Source organism: Empidonax traillii, unplaced genomic scaffold (genome assembly GCF_003031625.1).
Source record: "Empidonax traillii isolate 1590-97213 ecotype Southwest subspecies unplaced genomic scaffold, ASM303162v1 scaffold53:size2875158, whole genome shotgun sequence".
In the NCBI taxonomy this organism is placed as follows: domain Eukaryota; kingdom Metazoa; phylum Chordata; class Aves; order Passeriformes; family Tyrannidae; genus Empidonax; species Empidonax traillii.
In genome coordinates this window covers 1176014-1194978 of record NW_020955246.1, presented here as the reverse complement: position 1 = coordinate 1194978, position 18965 = coordinate 1176014, and the positions used below count along the sequence as shown (strand labels likewise).

At 37.5% G+C, this 18965-nt stretch overlaps 1 protein-coding gene across 6 annotated transcripts in view; it reads left to right on the top strand.

The window, feature by feature from the left end:
* The window catches only part of MEIS2 (Meis homeobox 2), a 171150-nt gene that overhangs the window by 89658 nt on the left and 62527 nt on the right, over positions 1-18965 (top strand). The window lies entirely within an intron of this gene.

Sequence of the window (18965 nt, the reverse complement as noted above, 5' to 3'; positions counted from 1 at the left end):
AGGCACTGAAGTAATGAACTATTATCCCATACCTACTATTCCTTCTGATACCCAGGACTTTGATGGAGGGAGCTGCCAGAGCTAAACGTAAAGGGGACCAAAGCTGTCCAAGGGAGCGAAGGATGTAGTTTTTGTCATGCTGACAGAGATACCATGAAGCAAAGGAGGAGATGAAGGAGGACTGGCTAAGTAAAGAGGGAGAAGGTGACTGTGAATTAATTGGGCTAGTAGCAACAGACTGGAAGGAGGCAGCTGCTGGGACATGGACCCTGGGACTGGAGTAGAATGAGGGAAATTATGAAGGAAGAAGAAACACCAGGGCCAGTGAGGTGGATGATGGAGGTTGGATGAAGAGCTGGGACCTAACTCAGCTGCCATTTTGCTGCAAAAGAGGAGCGTCTTTTGAAAGCTTTTTGTGATGGCAAACATCGGTGGCAAACAGAAAATGTCACAAGGCTTTACATTACTTCCCTGTGATCCCTCTTGCCACATAGATGTGGGATGTAGAGAATACAGGTGACAGCACTCTGTGCACAGTCCCTGGTCTAGAATGGCCCACAGCAATTGAAAGGACTGTTTCAGAGGAAGTCCCGCTCAGAGCTGGAGCAGTGCACGCTCCTTTTTTCTGTGGGGGGTGCTGCAGATGCCAGCATGTACAGGCTGGAGCATGTTCAGTACAGATGGAGTCTTTGAAGAATTTAGCTGACAAACTCTTAAATGTCTTTACTGAACTAGTGCTAATTGAAAATTTTCAAAGGTTTATAGCTTGGCCAAATGTGGGTGGATTTTCAAAGAGATGGCAAAAGGCACATCCCCAAGAGCAGGGCCATCCTTTCTCCAAATGTTATGCTTCTGTTCCAAAGCACACTCTCCTCAATTAAATATAGCAAGAAACAACATACCAGTATTTTTCTTTAATTTCATTTTCAGAAACGGCTGAATCATTTTTGCTAAACTTTCCAAAATAATTGAGGCTTGGGCAAACATACTGCAGACTAAATATCAATTTGGAAAGTGAAGTTTAGCAAACAGAAATACTGTCTTACAAGAGGAAAACCAGTTCTGCCTGCAATAAACTTTAGGAGCCCTTTTCCAGAAAATAGGAAGAGAAGGACTGGTAGTAAGTTGCTGCAGATTTGCAGTGCTGCTCATGAGGCCATAATTTGCCTTTAAATGCACTCCTCGTATTGAAATGCTTACACAGGTTAATTCAGTGCAGATATTACTAGTGAGTGATTTGCCTGCATAGGAAGGTAACTTCTGTGATGTTGCCAACTGCAGTGAGGCTTGGCAGTTACACAGTGCTAGCAAATCACCCAGTAAGGAAAATAAAGTTGCCTCAGGGCAGCTTTCATTTCTGTATCTAACTTGCTCAAAATGCTTCTAAACTTTGCATTGTAGAGCTAGCATGGTTTACTCATTCAAAGTATGTTCCATCACCTCTCTCTTTACCCTTGCACGTGTTGCTAACTTTTGGTTTTTTGTAGTATACTGACCGAGTGCCCCTCTGCAGTGTCAGAACTTTCATCAGGTGAATATTGACTTTGCATCCACCTTTACAAAAGAGCTACAGGCTATCACTTTTTCTGTTGCACCCAGACAAATCTAACTAACACAAATTCTAACCATCATTATTAAAGCAATGATGCACACTTTTGAGGCTGCTGTCAAAAAGAAACAGCACTTTTTGACATATAGCTAGAATACTTACCTTTATGTTCCATCCCCCACTCCTTTTTTACAGAAATGGCGGATAATACATTTCCCTTAGGGAGGATTTAAAAGCATTTTGTATTAGGATGGCTAACATGTAGGCTCCTATCACTGTGGAGATGAAGCCTACTTTCACCAAAACAAAACTTCCTTTCCTCTGGGTAGCAAGTTCCAGACTGGGATAGGCATCAATGTAACTGAGAATTCCCACAATAACTTCTGCATTGCTCACTTAATTGAGGCTGTGGGGAGCATATGACACTTCAGCATATTGGATACCATGGACATAAACCTGAGATCCTTGAATTACAGTCTGGACCACCAAAGGTGTGCCTGAAATTTGTAAATGCTTGGTGTGTCCATTAGGATCCCAGAAAACTTGCAAAGCCATTGACCTCAGAAATGAGAGATGTTCAGCTGTGAAGGGACTGTAACATAACCTTTGGGAAGCAGTATTGTCCCAGATTCTGTGCTATCAGATTCTTTCATCTGGCAAATTGGAACGAGAGAAGTGTTCAACCACCTTTTGTCAGTAGCATGCTACCATCACAGGTGGAACTGGAAAAGTTTTTTTGGAAACTGGTAGAAGCTTAGAAGAGGAAGCAATCAGTGAAGGGTAACAGGTTTGTATGGATTTTATACGCAATTAATTGAATGGGTCCTTGAATTGTGCCAGTTGCATGCTAGAAAGTACAAGCAGGGGCCTCCAGACTGGGCTTTTCATGGTACAAAGGTCTTGTCCAGAGTTTAGAGAACATATTAAGCTTTTGCATGTGGACTCCAGGAGCTCTTCCTGTTCTAGTTTGTATTGTGTTAATAGTCCTTAATCCCAACAGAGGATTGTGTGTTTGTTTTGTTAAGGAGGAAAGGAGCAGAAAAAAATTTGCCCAGGTAGCCTTAAGTATATTTCTAACCTTAAGAATGACTATGTGAGGTATCTGTAAGAAGTCTGTCTCAAAGAAAGGTTCTTTACAGTTGCTCAGAAAGTAGTACAGCTTGAGGTATTTTATACCAGCCTATAAGGAACTAGATTTAAATTGGTGTGCAGTGAAACATTTAAATATACTATAGCAAATGAAATATGGTCCAATAGGTTTTTTATGGTCCGACTATGCTTTTTCTTTTCAATCACTAGCCTGGGGCGAACAAGTCGGCTTTAAAATGTCTATTTTAGCTATGCTTTTATCACCTCTGTCTTTTAGGAAGTTTGATTTCTTTTTTCATTTCTTTTCTTTGATAAAAAAAAAAAGAGCTGAGATCTCTGAATGGGTTATTTATCTCTTATGTTCAATCTATTTATCTGACAATGGACATGCTGCTTTAGAAGTGTTTTATATTACTAATTAATTTAATTTCACATACTGTACTCCATGTTAACACATTTTCTATTATACACTATAATGTGATACAGGGCCTTCCCTCAGCAACCTTACCTTAAAGCTTTAATTGCTTTCCTCTAAGCCTCAGCTTATGTTTGATTTATCTGATTTCTTTATACAAAAGATTTCCTGGTTTATAACATGTACACAAGTCATTACGTTGGTGTTGATGTTTATCTAGCAAACTTACCAACTGGTGATAGTCTACATCCCTTTATGAATTTATGACTGGGCAATAAAAGAAGTGTCAAAAGCCCTGTTGTTGTCTCTGTCAGGTCACTTTGTTAGTTTATGTTTAGAAAGGCAACATGGCCTGCCACTGACTTACACAGTGATTTGAAGGATTGACACCTGCAGTCAAAATCTGTTATGAATTTCTCGCCATGGACTGACTTTTTTTTCCCTTTTTTTGAGAGGAAAAGGTGAATAGACTACAGAGGAGGAAAGGGCTAAGACAGCTTGAGCACGTTTGAAGACAGTGTGGACTTCATCTGACATACAGTGTTGTTTACATAAAGGAAAAGCTGAACCAAAATGCCAGATCCCCGAGCTATGTGAAGTTCAGGGTCTGGATCCAAGTACTGCAGCTTGAATTCTCTCTGGCTCCCAAGAACCTAAATGTAGATACTAGATATTAAAATGCATGAAAATGAATGATAGTAAATAATCAATGTAGAGTGGGAAATCTGGTCCTTTGATCTGTCAGGTTTCATCACATAACACAACCATAAGGACATATGGTATTTTAAAGCTGCATTTGAAGCGATGCCTACGCTGACTTTTATCCTTATTTACAAATAGTCAGCAATAAAGGCTGTAATCTTGCAGATAACACTATGGGTGTGCATAAGTCTTCTTGTACTGAGTTCATTTTAGGATTGAGATGTGATTAATATAGCTAGGAAACATTTGGAAACGCATGCTTACTTTTGAATGCATTCAGTGAGCCCAATATTACAGCTCTTAAGTAAAGAGTAGGTAGATGTATTTATATCTACTGGTTTGATTCAAATCCAAAAAGCTGTATTGTTTCTGCAAAACCTCTTCATTAGCTATTTCATTGTTACATTTACTTCCCACTCATTAAAGCTCCATCCCACTTTACTTACGTATGGAAGACATCTATTGGCTTCAGTGAGAACTAATTACACATGAAGCGAAAGGGTTCAAATTAGGATTACCGATATATGACCACACCAAAAAGCAAGCATGAAATATTCTAATTCTTTTTAGATGCAAAGTAACTTATGAACAAAACCCATTGTGGCTGATTCTCACAAGCTTAAAGCATCGTGAAAGAAAAATTAAAATGGGCAAGGCTAATTAATTTGCTAAAATCCATTGTTAATGCAGTGTTTTCAGTCCTCCTAAATGCTGCTCTCATGACATTTGGTGTCTTTCTAAAGAACCGTCCCAGCTGTAAATATCGTTCTTTCTTTCCTCTAAGAATATAAGCCTGCATTTAAAGAAGTAAGTTCCTAGACCTCATGATTAAAGAGAAAATTTGGAAGCCGGAATTGCAGGCTTCTTAAAGGCAAATAAAGATCAGCCAGTATTCATTTTAAAAGTCCTTTTTTAAAGCGTCACAATTTTCAACTTTTCTTGAACTCTGATATTGAATTGTTTTGGATGAGGGAAGGGGTAAGAAGTCAAGGGCTTTTTGGTTTTTCAGTTTTTAGGATTAGCAAGGAATGAGTGGCTGCATGGCTATCCTAAAGCTTTTTTAAAAACTGCTTCACATATACGAGAGGAGTTAGTATCATCTGGCAAATTGCTGCTGGATGAAATAGTAATCAAAATATGTGACAAAAGCTACGAGCTCTCTCTGATGACTCCAGCAGGGCTTATGCCATGGTGGGGTTATTGAAAAGCATTCCTTTAAAGCTCCACACAGGAAAGCCGAGCCATGGACTTCAGCCCATGAGCACTTTTTGCTAGCAGTGCCATTTGGTTCTGTGAATTCAGGGCTCCATTGACTTTGGCTGATCCAAGCACCGCTCCCTGTCGGGCGAGCTCACAGGATCGGGCCCTTAGATGATACATGTAGGACTCTGGAAGACCAGCTTTTGCTGCTCATATGTTTGGCAGGCAGATTTGATAATCAGTGCTGTTCTAGAACCTTACACCATCTCAGTGAATATAAATTGATGGTGTAAAGCAAATGGGCAACTGGCAGGAAGCCAAACACGGAGGGGAGAGAAGACGGTTTATTGTTGAGGGGGCAGCCCGGTGTTCTACAGCAGAGCTTTCTGTTCACAACAGCTCTGCAGAGCTGCTGAGTTCGAATGTGGCCTCTGAAGTGTATGAAATAATAACAGTTTTATTTCTCCTGACACAAGCACGGAAGCTGTTTGCTGCCACCTCAGAACTGTTACCCTGCAATGCAAAAGTACCAACAAGGCAGGCTGGATGCAATGTTATTATAAACAGTGCCGCAGTAAACTTCAGGAAAAGCCCATTATACGGTGATAGCCTGTTTGTCAGGAGAAAAGTTCACTAATGTATATAAGAAGCAGAGCTCCTTATTCGCTGATATGTCTGCATCTATTTTGTTGCACTTTTACCTTTATTTACTGTGCAGGTGCTGCTGAGAAAAACCCTGGAAAACATGAAAAGGCAGGAGGCCGTGTACTCAGCTAGTTTAAATTGGAAAAGAAATAGTGTCAATTCAAGGCAGTTGATGCTGTGGTCCATTGTTTATTGTTGCTTTTTAAAATTTCAGGATTTTGGGGGGAATATGGAAGGAAGAGTGTTCTCTCTGTGGTTGTTTTATTACTGTAAATCACTGAATGAAAGGTGCATTTAAAATAAAATGATGAATAAATGACAGCAGGAAAAAAATGAACATATGAACATGATAGAATTAAATTCCATTTTAACTCTAATTTGTGCTCATGTGCAATCAGTTGCAGTAATATGAGCTGAGAATTTCAATGAGGCCTCAGGGAGTTTGACACCCATTTCTTATTTTGTTTTGGTGGGATTAGCACCCCTAAACCTAAAACTTCTTTGAAAATCATCCATACTGTCAGTCCTTCCAAAGTGTCCTAATTCTTTCTGTGTGCTTAATTATTCTCAACAGAAACACAAGTACTGCTTTTTGTAGTGGGAAAAATATCATCATTCATTCATCAGTCATAGATTTTAAATGTCTTTCTAATAAAACCAGAGGATTTTGACTACCCTGCCTGTGCTCTTAAAAATCTGATGCTGATTGAGATGTCTTTTCTTGATGCAGAAACCTACTGCTACACTCTGTAAGCTCATCCCTGGGTTCTGTCATCAACTATGAATTTTTCCTCTCGTATGACATTGGGTCAGATATTGGGTATCTCCCGGCCTCCCTTTATCCACCCAAAATCAGCTTCTTTTTTCCTTTCTTGCTTCCTTTTTCCAGAGAGTGATGTAGTAAGGTTTTCATTGCTTGTATTCCTTAATATTCATGAAGCAATTTGAGATCCCTGTCTGGAAAGTATTCTAAATACACACAAATATTAAGTTATGGTAATTCTTCATCTTAATTTACTGGCATGTTGCTCAAACTAAAGATGAAAATGGCACAAGTATTCTGTAATGCTACAGAGCACTTTGCAACTTTTTTTTTTTCTGAATTCCAACAGAATATGAAAATTTTAAAACTTGTAAAGAAGAACTGCCAACTTTGCCGCCATGTACTATCAAAAAGTGGAATAAAAGCAGGAATCAAGTTTGACTGCTTGATTTTTTAATTAATAGAAAAAATCAACTTGGTAACATTTCGTTGAGGAAATCATTGTTTGTCAAAAGCAGGTATGTTATGCAAATCCGTTTACTGAGAGTCAGTTCTTACTTCCAATAACTAGATGAGCCAATTCCACTGTGGCTAGAAAGCCAAGAAAACAGCATATAGATTAAGATTACTCAAAACTTTTGTTCCTGCATAAAAGAGATGCAAATTGCACCATCTTAGTACTGCTTATGAGTAAAGGCCAAAATTGCACTTCTTCCCCTTCATTTAGGATACAAGGCTGAAAACACAGAGATCTAAAATGTAGGTGTCCATATTTGACTTTGTAGCTTCTTACCATGTAACAGGGACTGTGATAGCTTTCAGTTATTGCATTTGGGATGAGTGTCCTCTCAACTTACTTTGCAGAGCCAGTAGAGGCAAGTTATTCACAAAGATGGAAAGAACAGGCATTTCAAGGCTGAAAAAAACAATTTCACATTCCTATGTGAAATAGATTGAGGTAGAAGGCCAAGCACTAAGAGATCTTTCTGAAGTTTGCAGGGAGGATATTTTAACCTCATTTAGGTAAAAAGATAGAAAAGGATTAATTCTTTAAAATCAGTGTAGAATTCAGATTTCTGGACATTCATAAGTACATTTAGAATCATGCATAAGGACACCTGTGCATATTCACCTGCTCTTTGCTCTAAAGTCATACATCAATTTACAAAACTGAAGTGTGGGTAGGAACAGAGTATCAATTTATCTGTTCACTATTAAAGTTCTTATCCTATACCCACCTCCACAATATCCCAAAGCCCCCTGGGTATTGCATCTTCTTTGCAGTGAAAAAAAAACATCTCCCCTTCAGCTGTTTCTTCCTGCTTAGTTTTAGGGAATTAATTATCATATGGTTGTCATCTATTCTGAAAGTTATAGGATAATCCCAGTGTTTGAACACCACGTCTGAATCTCAGTCTCCACTTGGGCAGGACACATGGTGTGAGAGACAGCTGCTAAAAACTGTGCAGCTATTACAGTGTGTCAGTTTATAAGCCGTGAAGTGTATGTACCAGCTCACAGATTGTTGGTAGGAGTGTGGTACTTTGTTATAAATATATTTTATTGATTGTAAGGAGATTTTATTCAAAAGCTACACAGAAGAAATGGGCAGTAAAAGATCAAGTTAATTGTTTGGCATTCATTTTAAGTTGCCTAATCTCTTAAGGGTTTATGGAGGCTCCACAAGCTCCCTAAACACTGACATAGTTTATTCTCACTTAGTTTTAGTGGATAGCTGTGCACTGGATGTTCAGCAAAATGGTGGCCTCAGGGGAGGGCATTCAATCTACATGGAGGGGTCAACAGGTTCCATTAAGACCAGAGCTTAAATACGTTTGGGTGACTAAAAATACAGATGAGAACTTGTCAATGATGAGAACTTGTTAATGACATCTCAGGGCACCTACCATATAGTAAAACAGAATATACTTCTGAAAAAACTACTTTGAATCAAGACTTTCTAATGTGCAAACACTGTACATTCTTTCAATATTTTCTTAATAAATATTTTTAAAATGTTACAGACCTATGGCAGATGTTGCTGTCTACTGCTTCCTAAGCATGTATGTGCTGGGTTGTGTGTGTATTTGTGTGTTTTCATGCTTTTACTGTTTTAAGCCTGTGGAAATCAGCACGTTGTAGTGGTAGGCAGAACATCAGTGTGTTGTATATATTATTACAACAACTAAGTCTGCTGTCAAGTTGTTCAAATACAAAGAGAAATGGAAAAAAAATGCAAGAGTCAAATAATGGAGATTATAAACTGCTTGTAATACTTTCTAAAGTCTAAGACCTATGTGTAAATTAATTCAGACTCTACAGAGGAATTCTGAAACAAATTAGAGATGCCCAGGTGTTGGCCAAACCCTAATATGATTTTATAACACTTCCTTCCCTGGCATTCTCACCCCAGCCCTCTGAAAACCAGCCTCTCAGTCCCTCTGGCCATTGGTTTTCCTAGCACCTGCCCTTCCTGCTCTAAAACCCTTCCCTGCTCCTCAACTACCTTTTCCTGTAACCTTCCTCAGTTTCACTTTTCTGTTCCAGATTGTCTTCCTGAGACTGAGCTAAATCCTTTTCCAAAACAAAGCCTGTGTTTTGCTGCATTAGCATCCCTGTTTTTCCTGACCTCAAAAACACCTTTCAAAGCTACTTCCTCTTCCATGTGTTAGCCCTCTCACCTCGCATACCTGAGCTGCTCTTCAGAAGCTGGTTAAATTTAAATGTAATCATAATCATATCACATTAAAAAGAGGCATGAGCACTAATAAATGCTTCAAACCAGATATAATGCTTTCTCAGATGCTTTATTCTTTTTAGACCCGTATTCTAAAAACCCATGTGCAAAAGGGCCATTTCAATTCAAAGTCCTTCACCTCCCCTTCCCCAAACCATATTAGAAAGAAGTTTTGGATATTAGAAAGAAGTTCTTTACAGAAACAGTGATCAGGCATTGGAATGGCCTGTCCAGAGAGGTGGTGGATTCACCATCCCTGGAAGTTTTTAAGATGAGGCTGGATGTGGCACTGAGTGCCATGATCTAGTAATCACAGTGGGGTTGGATCAAGGGCTGGACTTGATGATCTCGGAGGTCTCTTCCAACCCAGTTAATTCTGTGATTCTATGATTCTTTAAAACCTCATGACTTCTTCTCTAAACCTCGTAACAGTGACCACTGGCTCGATATATCAATGCTGGCTACTAACACTCTTTTATTACTTCCTATCACCTGTTATAAACTCTTGCTTCCTCAAAGAGACAAGGTTCCAGGTCTTGCTTCTGTCAGGAATTTTAAAACCCTGTACGCAAGCTGCCAGTGTAGAAATTACCCGCTTGTGTTGGCAATTCTACCCAGAGGTGAAAAAGAGAACTTTCCAGGAAGAAGAGAGCACATAGTCTTCTCTTCTGGCCTCACTGAGACAATAGCAAACAAAATCTACACATGCTTTGGAAAGTGGATATCCTTTGAAGACCGGAGCTGCCGTTTCCCTTTGCGGAATTTTGGAAATGTTTGCAAATCTATGTAAATACGTGGCTTAGAGTTCATCTTTGCGTTCAGACTTAGCGTAAGATTTAGCCTGAACCACAGGAGTTTCAACTAGTTGCCACCTGAAAGCATCAGTTGCAGCACTACAACCAAAAGTCTTACAATGTTTGCCAAAACTTGAATGAACTCTTCAGTAAACCTGGCCTTAACTATGAATAGTTCAGGGTTTCACTATTATTGTGGTGTCTTTGTACTACAAAAGCCTTTGCTTTGCAGATTTAGAATATATATACATATATATATATATAAACATAAGCTAAATACAAATTAAAATGCATATTAAAAATTAAAATATCATCCCTTATTTTGCGATGACTAGCTTTATTATTTCCTTATAGTAGATCATGCAAATTTTCTGGCAAGATATGTCACTAGCTTATAACTTCATTAAGCTGCAGACCATACCTTAGCCTTTCACTAGATCCCTGAAAAGAACTTTTGTGCATGCCAAACAGATATCCACTTGGTCTGTGGCTCTTGAAAGGTAAATTGCCAAGTTCCAGCAAGCAAATTAAGAGGTGCAATGAGAGTTAGCTGTTGCATTCTATCAAATCCTGCTACTGAATGTGTTGAAAAGCTTGCCCAGAGCCATGGCCTCACATATTTATGGTATGAATGGGAGACACTTGGAGCTATGTATTGCCATAGTTCCCATTTCTTTTGTAATAAACTAGCTCAGCAGATGTAAGGTAAAAAGGAAATTCAAAGTCTCCTACTCGGAGACTAACCAAAACAAAGTTCTCTCTCTGGTCCCCTGTCTATGAGCCAAACTCAGAGCCAGACCTTTCTTGTACTGATTAGTGTTTTATTCTGTGTGTAACCCAACGAAACTCAAAGTGTTCTCAGATGGAATAAGGTGCTGCTTAATAGCACAGTGTAAGTATCAATGCCAGGATACGGCACAAAATACATTTAACAAATCTAATTTTCCATTTGTGACACAACATAACTTAAATCATAGCATTATTTTTCTAAGTCAGTTGTAAAATTCTCTTGGTTTATAAGCTTTGGTGCTGAAGACATCAGTTGTGGATATCTTAGCTTTTCTTTTATGATAGATGCATTGCAATTTTTGCAGTATCAGTACCTAATTCACATCAATTGCAGAGTAGATTTTTATCTCCATACTTGTAACTCGACCTGTGCCTATGTTCTACAGGCTTCAGAGTATTTGGCATCACATTACCGATGCCTATTCCACCTTTGTAGTAAAGTTTAAAAAAAAAAAAAAAAGGTAAAAAAAAAGTAAAGTAAAAGTACTAGTAAAGTAAAAAAAAAGTACTAGTGAACTTTACTGATTTTATTTAGACTGATGGGTGTACAATAGCTCTGAATTAAAGTAGAAGCAAAAGAAGAGCCCAAGATCCATAAAACAGTAGAACCTGAATGATTGTGGATTAATTAAAGACCCCTAATAAAGGTTGTTGAACTTTGATCTAGAAAGGTGGTGGTGAGGGAGGTAACAATACATGTTTTTGTGCTTGTTGATGCTTTCACTCATATTATATCAAGATGATTCAGAAAACATCGACTACAACTTTGTATACCATTTTTTCACCATTTCCATAATAGCATCTGCATCTCGAGAAAAAAATGTCTTTCTATATTAATCAGTAAAGGCTAATAGATTTAAAATCCAGCTTCCATTAAATCTTCAGAGAACTTCTGTTACCTTTGTGGGATAGTAGGTTGGCCCTTTAGCATACCTTTCATGCCTAACAGTGCATGAATCTTTTGTATTTCTAGCTTTATCTAATATTGTTGCTTAACTCAATTACATATAAAAGTACAAAGAGACTCCTCACTCTTCACAGCTTAACCCACCACTTGTTGTTACTTGTTTATGAGACATTTTTCTACTTTATAGTCTTTAATCTGAAATTATATCGTGTGCTGTAATAAAACTGAAAGAGATAATATCTATGGCATTTCCATTCCTCTGCTCCAGTGATAACATTATTTAACAACACTGGGAAGTTAATTAAGAAAGACCTCGCTGTCATAAATCCCTGTTGCCTTCCTCATTAAATTAGGCTTTGTAATGTATTGCTGAAGTTCAGGAAACTGTTCTGGACATTCAGTAATGGATACTTCACTAAATTGTCCACAACATGTTACATATTCTTTTACAGGATGGAGATGTATTTAACACTCATACTTCTGGAGTTTCACATGTTTTTATTGGATTAATTTTGAATCTTCCTTTCCTTTGAAATCATTAAAAAAATATTTCTTGGGTATTTAAGGTATCTAATCTTTTCATGGTCATGTTTGTTCTCATTTACATGTTATATTACCACTATTCTGGGTTTCCTTGAATCCTTGATTTATTCAGTTCTCTATCCCAGTTAACAGAAACTACCTACTGATTGAATATACTAGTTGCTTGCCCATTATCATTCATAGTGAACATGGGTTTTTTCCCTCTCAATTGTAAATCCTGTCTACAGCGCAGAAAAAATTAAGCTCAACTTTATGACTTTGTGAACCCTGCATTCTTTCATAATGCATTTCTAAACTATTTTCGGTAAGAATTTGGTTTAGGGTAATCAAAAAAGAACCAGCTCTGTAGGTTAGATAGGGGTTCAAATTCAATTAAATCAGCCCTGTAGGAACTGATTCCCTGGGTATGTTGCAAGGCAGGGCACTGGGATTGTTTGGGACCAGATTTGTGAAAATCCTTATGTGGTACTGAACTTTTCAAACACAGAGTCTGAGGTTCTTTAGCTTATCCAATCTTGAAAAAATAGCTTTTCAGTGAGATGGCTGAAAGACAGCCATAACCATCCTGTGTAGTTCCATTGCTAAACATGTCTATAAGAGTCAAAAGTCCTACTCCAAATTAGAAAGACTAAGTAAAAAGATCTGGTATTAAGTGATCATCTGACTCAGTCAAAGCCAGTAGTCTAAGTAAGTGTGAAAAAACATTGTGGAAATTAATAAATTCAAAATTTGAGAACAGTCACATACCTGGATCTGATATTTGCAACCCTTTGTTTGGAGTACCTTACATCAAAACCAGTCACTGTATAACATCAGCAGTGGATATTTGCCTCCAAATTGTGCTGGTGGGCCTGATCTTTAGCATAAATAGAGATTTCTGATAAGCCTGTCAGTAGGTAAAGGTTAACACTTCGAAGAAGAAAAATCCGGGGCCCACCAGACCATTCTGTTTTGTTAAGCCATTAAAAGAGACATAGCTCTGCCTTCTGACAATAATGAAAGGGGCACTATTTTTAGTAGTGCTGATTATTTTCTCAACTTGTATTTAGCAAGGTGTTCTCATCACCCATAGTTGCTCCAGGTCTCCCTCAAGAGATTAACAAAGCAGAAGTTGATGAGAAGTTTCATTCTAGATAAGAGAGAGAACTATTTAAAAGTATTCTTTCTGTCTTATAGCTTAATTCTGTTCATCCCTGCTGGACCTTCTCATTACGACTTTTACTTCAGCAGTTACAGTATTATTTTTTCCTTTATTACTTGTGAGACTACTTTACCAAACTGATTGTTTAGTGGTTTGAAAGACTCTCTGCCTTAGCTTCATTATAGATTATGGTCTGCAACTAGTGTCTTTAATTTTAATTCATGTTGGGCTATATCTGTTTATTCTAAATATGCATTCCATTTTGTCTTTTCAGTCTTTTTTTGCAATAGTTGTAAAATATTACAGAAAACTCTTCAATATTTGTCTGTGATACAGATTTTTGTATTTCAGAATCTTAAGTAACAATTTGGTATGTTTACTGAAAGATTAAGTTTCTTAAATTTGGCTTCAAATCAAATTCTAAGAAAGATAATGGTAAAACTCTTACTGACTCAATGGGAATAGGGTTTTATATACAAACATCTAGAAGATATTATATAATATATAGGAGAAGAAAATTGCTGTAATACTGTTTGGTTTTATTATTAAGCATTGTGCTTTATACCTGGAGACTGATCTGAAAGCCATCTTTCCAAAATCACTGTTCCTCTCTCCAATACTTCCTCATTACCTAAAATTTATTTTTAAAATTGTCTCTGTCTTCTGTAAATCATTGTCCCACAACTGCAACAGAAATATTTCCAGTGATCTCAGCTAAATTTAGTCTTATGAATTGCAACCTTAATACTTTCCTATAAAACAGTAATTGCTACATTTTCTTTTTTGGTTTGTTTTTTGGTTGTCTGTTTTTTTTTTTAATTAAGTGCTAGCTACAAAGTGCACCATTAAATTTCTTACCATCCTTGTCAGATATTCTTCCATTTTTTACATAGATTCTTTTCTCGATTCATTATATCAAGCCATTCCATTATTTATCCTGCTTTCGGGAAACTCTGCCTGAAAATTCTGAATTAAAAGACCAGAGTCAAAGGGCCTGTTTATTGTTATGTATCGAAACCCCCGAAATGTTTGATAGCTTTACAGGAAATTGGGACAAGACTAATACATTAACGTTTTCACCAGAAACCCCAGTTCTTCCCAGAAAATAGGGACAATTTGTATTCGGTGAGTGATAATGCTCATTGTCGCCCTTGTCTACATGGGAATAGTCACCATCTTCGAAATCACTGTATGAGCTGCTTACTCTCCTTTCAATTTACTTGAAGGAATATTTTCAGGGGGAAAATTTGTATAAGAGGTTACAAAATGTTTTTCTTCTTAGAGTGCCGGAGAATATGGTTCTCTGTCATTGTTCTGTTTCCACTGTGATGATGAGAATTTTTTTATCACAATACTGCGTGTTATTACTTTATTAATCATCTTTCTTCTCTTCCTTAGGACATCTCTTTTTTTCCTGTAAATGAGCTTCTCAAGCTTTCATCCTGCAAACCACACATCTGGTCATCTTTCTTTTTTGTTGTGTCTAAAAGCAGCCATATGTCATCAGCAACCCTCTCATGTATATTGAACTTCCTTAGCACATCAGCTTGTCTCTTTGAATGTGTTACCTGATGTCTTTAAAGTGGCAAAACACAGAAAAGTAGGTCCTCCTAGTCCTTTGTTCATCAGACCAGTAAGAGTCAAGAATACCATGGAGATGGTGTTTAGGCCCATGTTCCATATCTATTCTAGCTTTGTTTTTTAATTTCTCCTTACTTTAGTTCAATTAGCAGAATATGGCTCAAATCAGCTTTATGCTATCGAGTAGTAAAGTATGGCTATCTTTTATTGATAGTGAAGGCCCAGGACTACCAAGTGCTGGTTTGTTTAGATCATCCACAACAACTCCGATTCTCCAGCTCAGTCTGTCTGTCCAGGTACTTTACTATGTGCTCACCATTTTTATATGGGTGATCTTCTCTGGGAATTAACAGAGACATAACAAGAACCTTTCTGCTTAGAATGTAGGCATCAGTGCTTCAGAACCATTTCAATGTGTCTGGCAGCATTTATGCACATAACGGAGAAGGTTATTTATTCTAAGAAACCTAGATCACACTGGGAAGCTTTAATTAAAGTTTGAAAAGCATTTGGTTCAGGGGATACACTCAATCTTTTCCAAAAGCACTCTTGGTTCTGCGTTTCTGTATGTGAAGGTCCCCCTTCTCCTTCACTGTTCAGGGTAGGATTACACACATTCAAGAGATTGAGAAGATTTTGATGTGATGAGATGCCTGACATCTGAAGTAACTAGGACCATGATTTAAATAGGACCCTACCAATGAGTAGTCTGTCAGGGTATGTGCTCATAGTACTTTCCATTGCTGTCGAATGTCGAAACTTCTGAAATGTAAGTGGTTTCTCTCCTTCCTAAATGAGTTGCAGTCATCACATAGAATGAGAAGTGCACCCATTTTGGAGCTCAGTCTTGTGTCTGAAGCACGGCTTTATCATCTGTAAATAGAGGACGAGGTGTTTTGTGGCACTGCTGTTTGACCATATTTAGAAGTGGTGAGATTTTCAAAGCTCTATCTTTTTTTTATGAGTGTTAACTCATTTGTTACTGAGATTCACATTTAAATAGACAATTAAGTAATGCTTTTAGTAGGTTGAGAAAAGTTAAAGGATGTCAGTGTATTCTTTAGTACTGCCTTTTGAAACAGTCCCTATCATTTTGTACTCTTTATGCTTTTTAAGGGTGAATAATTTAGATTCTTTCACCTCCTGATTAGAAACTCCCATCTATGTTCCTTCCTCTGAATTTAACTCTCTAAATAAGAAAATAAATCTTATATGAAATTCTATAACCTGTACCTCAGTCTGAGTAAAATTGTTACCTATATATACATAAACTCCCAAGTCTAAAAGCAAATCCAACTATGCTATATCCAACTATGGGCATAAAGACAACTGTTTATTATCTTTTAATTTATGTGAAGAAAACTGATCCCGTTTACACAGCAAAAAAATACCTTTAAATCACACAGGACAACACTGAAAAGCCATCATTAAACAGCTTAAGATCTTGCATGCACATTTGCAATGTATTTGGCAGGGTTTGAGTAATGAAATCACAACCCTTAGATGTTCAGAGCAAAAGGAGCTCTGTGGTACTCTTCTTCAGTACATATCTGTGGTTTTAAGTATGTAATGACACTGACCTGCAAGAGATTTGCAAAGCAGGTAAAGCTGTGACCTGTACCTTTAATCCATCTCAGCTAGTTCCATGATGATGGAGTGATCTATCATCATTGCAACCATACTAGAGGGTGTATTCCTACCAGAAAGTTTAGCCACTGCAAGTGTGACTGGAGTAACATCTCCAGCAGTGTACAGACTAAACTATAACTTTTAGTTAAAGAATATGGAAACAGACAACAAATTATTACTTGTGGTCTTTTTCCAGTTTTCAAGTGCAAGCATACCAAAGTTTATTTTAAATCTGAGCCAATCAGACATTTAGTAATATAGATCAAAGAAGAAATGAAGGCCTCCCATGCTTATTATTTCAATATGATGTCTGTTCTAATAAAGTGTAAGAATGCCTGTGATAGACTAACTAGTAGGAATTTTCTGGTTCTGTAGTTTAGCCTTAAATATACACATATATTTGTAAATTAATCAGAAACATATTGTCCTGGTTTCAGTTCCTCGGAAAGCTGATTGTTTTCAATCCTTTCTTTAATCTTAGAAATATGGTGGCAGTCTGCCAGCACACTTTCAGATAAACAGTCCACTTCACATTTAAAAGCCGTAGAATCACTGATGTTGAAGGGGGGGAAAATCAACAGAAAACAACACCATTTTCTTTCTCTCTCTCTTCCCCAAAATGTAGAACATTATTTAAATAAGTTAGAGTTGTGCTATTGTCCCTCACTCTTAATTAGGAATAATAAAAGCCATCTGTGCAAGGTGAATTTTGATAAGATCTCGGCTTTTAAGTGTTTGTTGATCTTGTGTGTACCAATTTTCAAATGTCTTAATAGCTCCAGGAAGGCTATCACACTGAGTAGGCTCACTGATTTCCATCACGCTCTCTGCTGTTGAATGCAATTCACTTTATGCGTGGTTATATTTTGACGGAAATTTTAAAAACATGCTATTCCTTGCAGTATAATAAGTATTTAACTAGATGGAACTGTTTCCATTTGGAGGAGAGGTTTTTTTTGGTTTTTTTTTTCGTAACACCAGCTCCTTGCAGTTTGGGATTAAACACAATTAAAGTGAGGAGTTGTTTTACATGAATCGCATACTGGACAGCATTTCTGTGGCTGCTTTCCAAGGGCAGGATTTTCTAGTCTCATTTTACCCATTTTGAGGGCCCACGTTCAGGATAAAGAACCCACCCCCCAACCCAGAAGAGGAATGCTCAGAAGTGATTGTCTCAAAGCCTGGAAATGGAAGACAGGATTTCTTTTCTTTCAACCTGTGTTTTCAGTCAATTAAAATTTGTACTCGGGGCTTTTCGGTTTGAAGCCACCCCTGTGTCTGTGATGAGCAATCCTTCTTGTTTGTGCAGTCATTCATTATCTCCATTACCGAGAGGAGAATAGAGGACAATTACATTGTTTGGACGAATCAGAGTGTTAGGAGGAATATTTATCATGGTGGCAGAGTGCAGCACCTGACAGCGCACGATTGATGGCCAGGAATGAGTGTGAGTGGCCAAAGCAGCCTCATATGATGCAAATTACTGACTGTGGATTCCAATTTATCCTGTTCATTTTTCTTGCCTTTGCTGAAGACTATTAGTGGTTTTTGAAGCAGTGAAGGGGTCATTACTAATGTGGGCTAGAAGCAGGAGGGGGAAGGAGGGGAAAAGCCTTCTGTAATTACACAGCCTTCAAGAAAAGGCTGCAGGCCTAGCCAAAAAAGTGTCAACACTTAGCAATCAGAAAAATTTATTTTCTTTTTATCCTTAACCCATATTAACTCAACATTATCATCTTTCTTTGTTAATATTTGCAGAATATTAAAAGCTTGACTTCTATATTAATACAGATCTCTTTAACCCTTTTTACTGTGAAGTGATGTTGCTTTGCTAAATGTCAATTCATCAATGGCTTTAAACAGTGCCTGCTTTTAAAAGTGTAGATAATGGAAAATTAAATATTCAGTCTTCTTAAAAAAATAATTCCAGATGACTGATTATTTCTTCTACAGAATGGTAGGTAGGGCAGTGGAAACATGAGAAAAAAAATTATTGAAGTAGAGGTGCAAGAGGTTTCTATGTTAAAATGTAATGTCAGTACAGGAGAAAATCAGCTTTATTTGGGGTGTTTAGGTAGTGTGATCTTTAAGCAGCATCAAAACCCCCTGAAAGTTTCATTTTGCTGTATAATGAATGATGTGCATTTAAAACATATGCATATTTAATTTAATGCCTATTCAAACCCTACTCAGTCAGCTCTCTGGGGTTTATACATGAATTAATGATCTCCAAAAGCTTCTCCAAGCTATCACGATAGAGCATATTACGTGCATAGTAGGTGTATAAGGTTTCCCCAAAAAGCTCTTTGTGAAGGAAAGGGAGGAAGGAAATAAGTTTAATTCCGTTTATTTTTTCATCTGAAAGTTAATCTTGAAGCCATGAACTATGATTTTCCCCCCTTAGTCATAGGTAAGCATCAAGTAATCCACTCCTTGCCCCATAAAAGGTTCAACACTTATATTGGCAATAAACCCAACAGT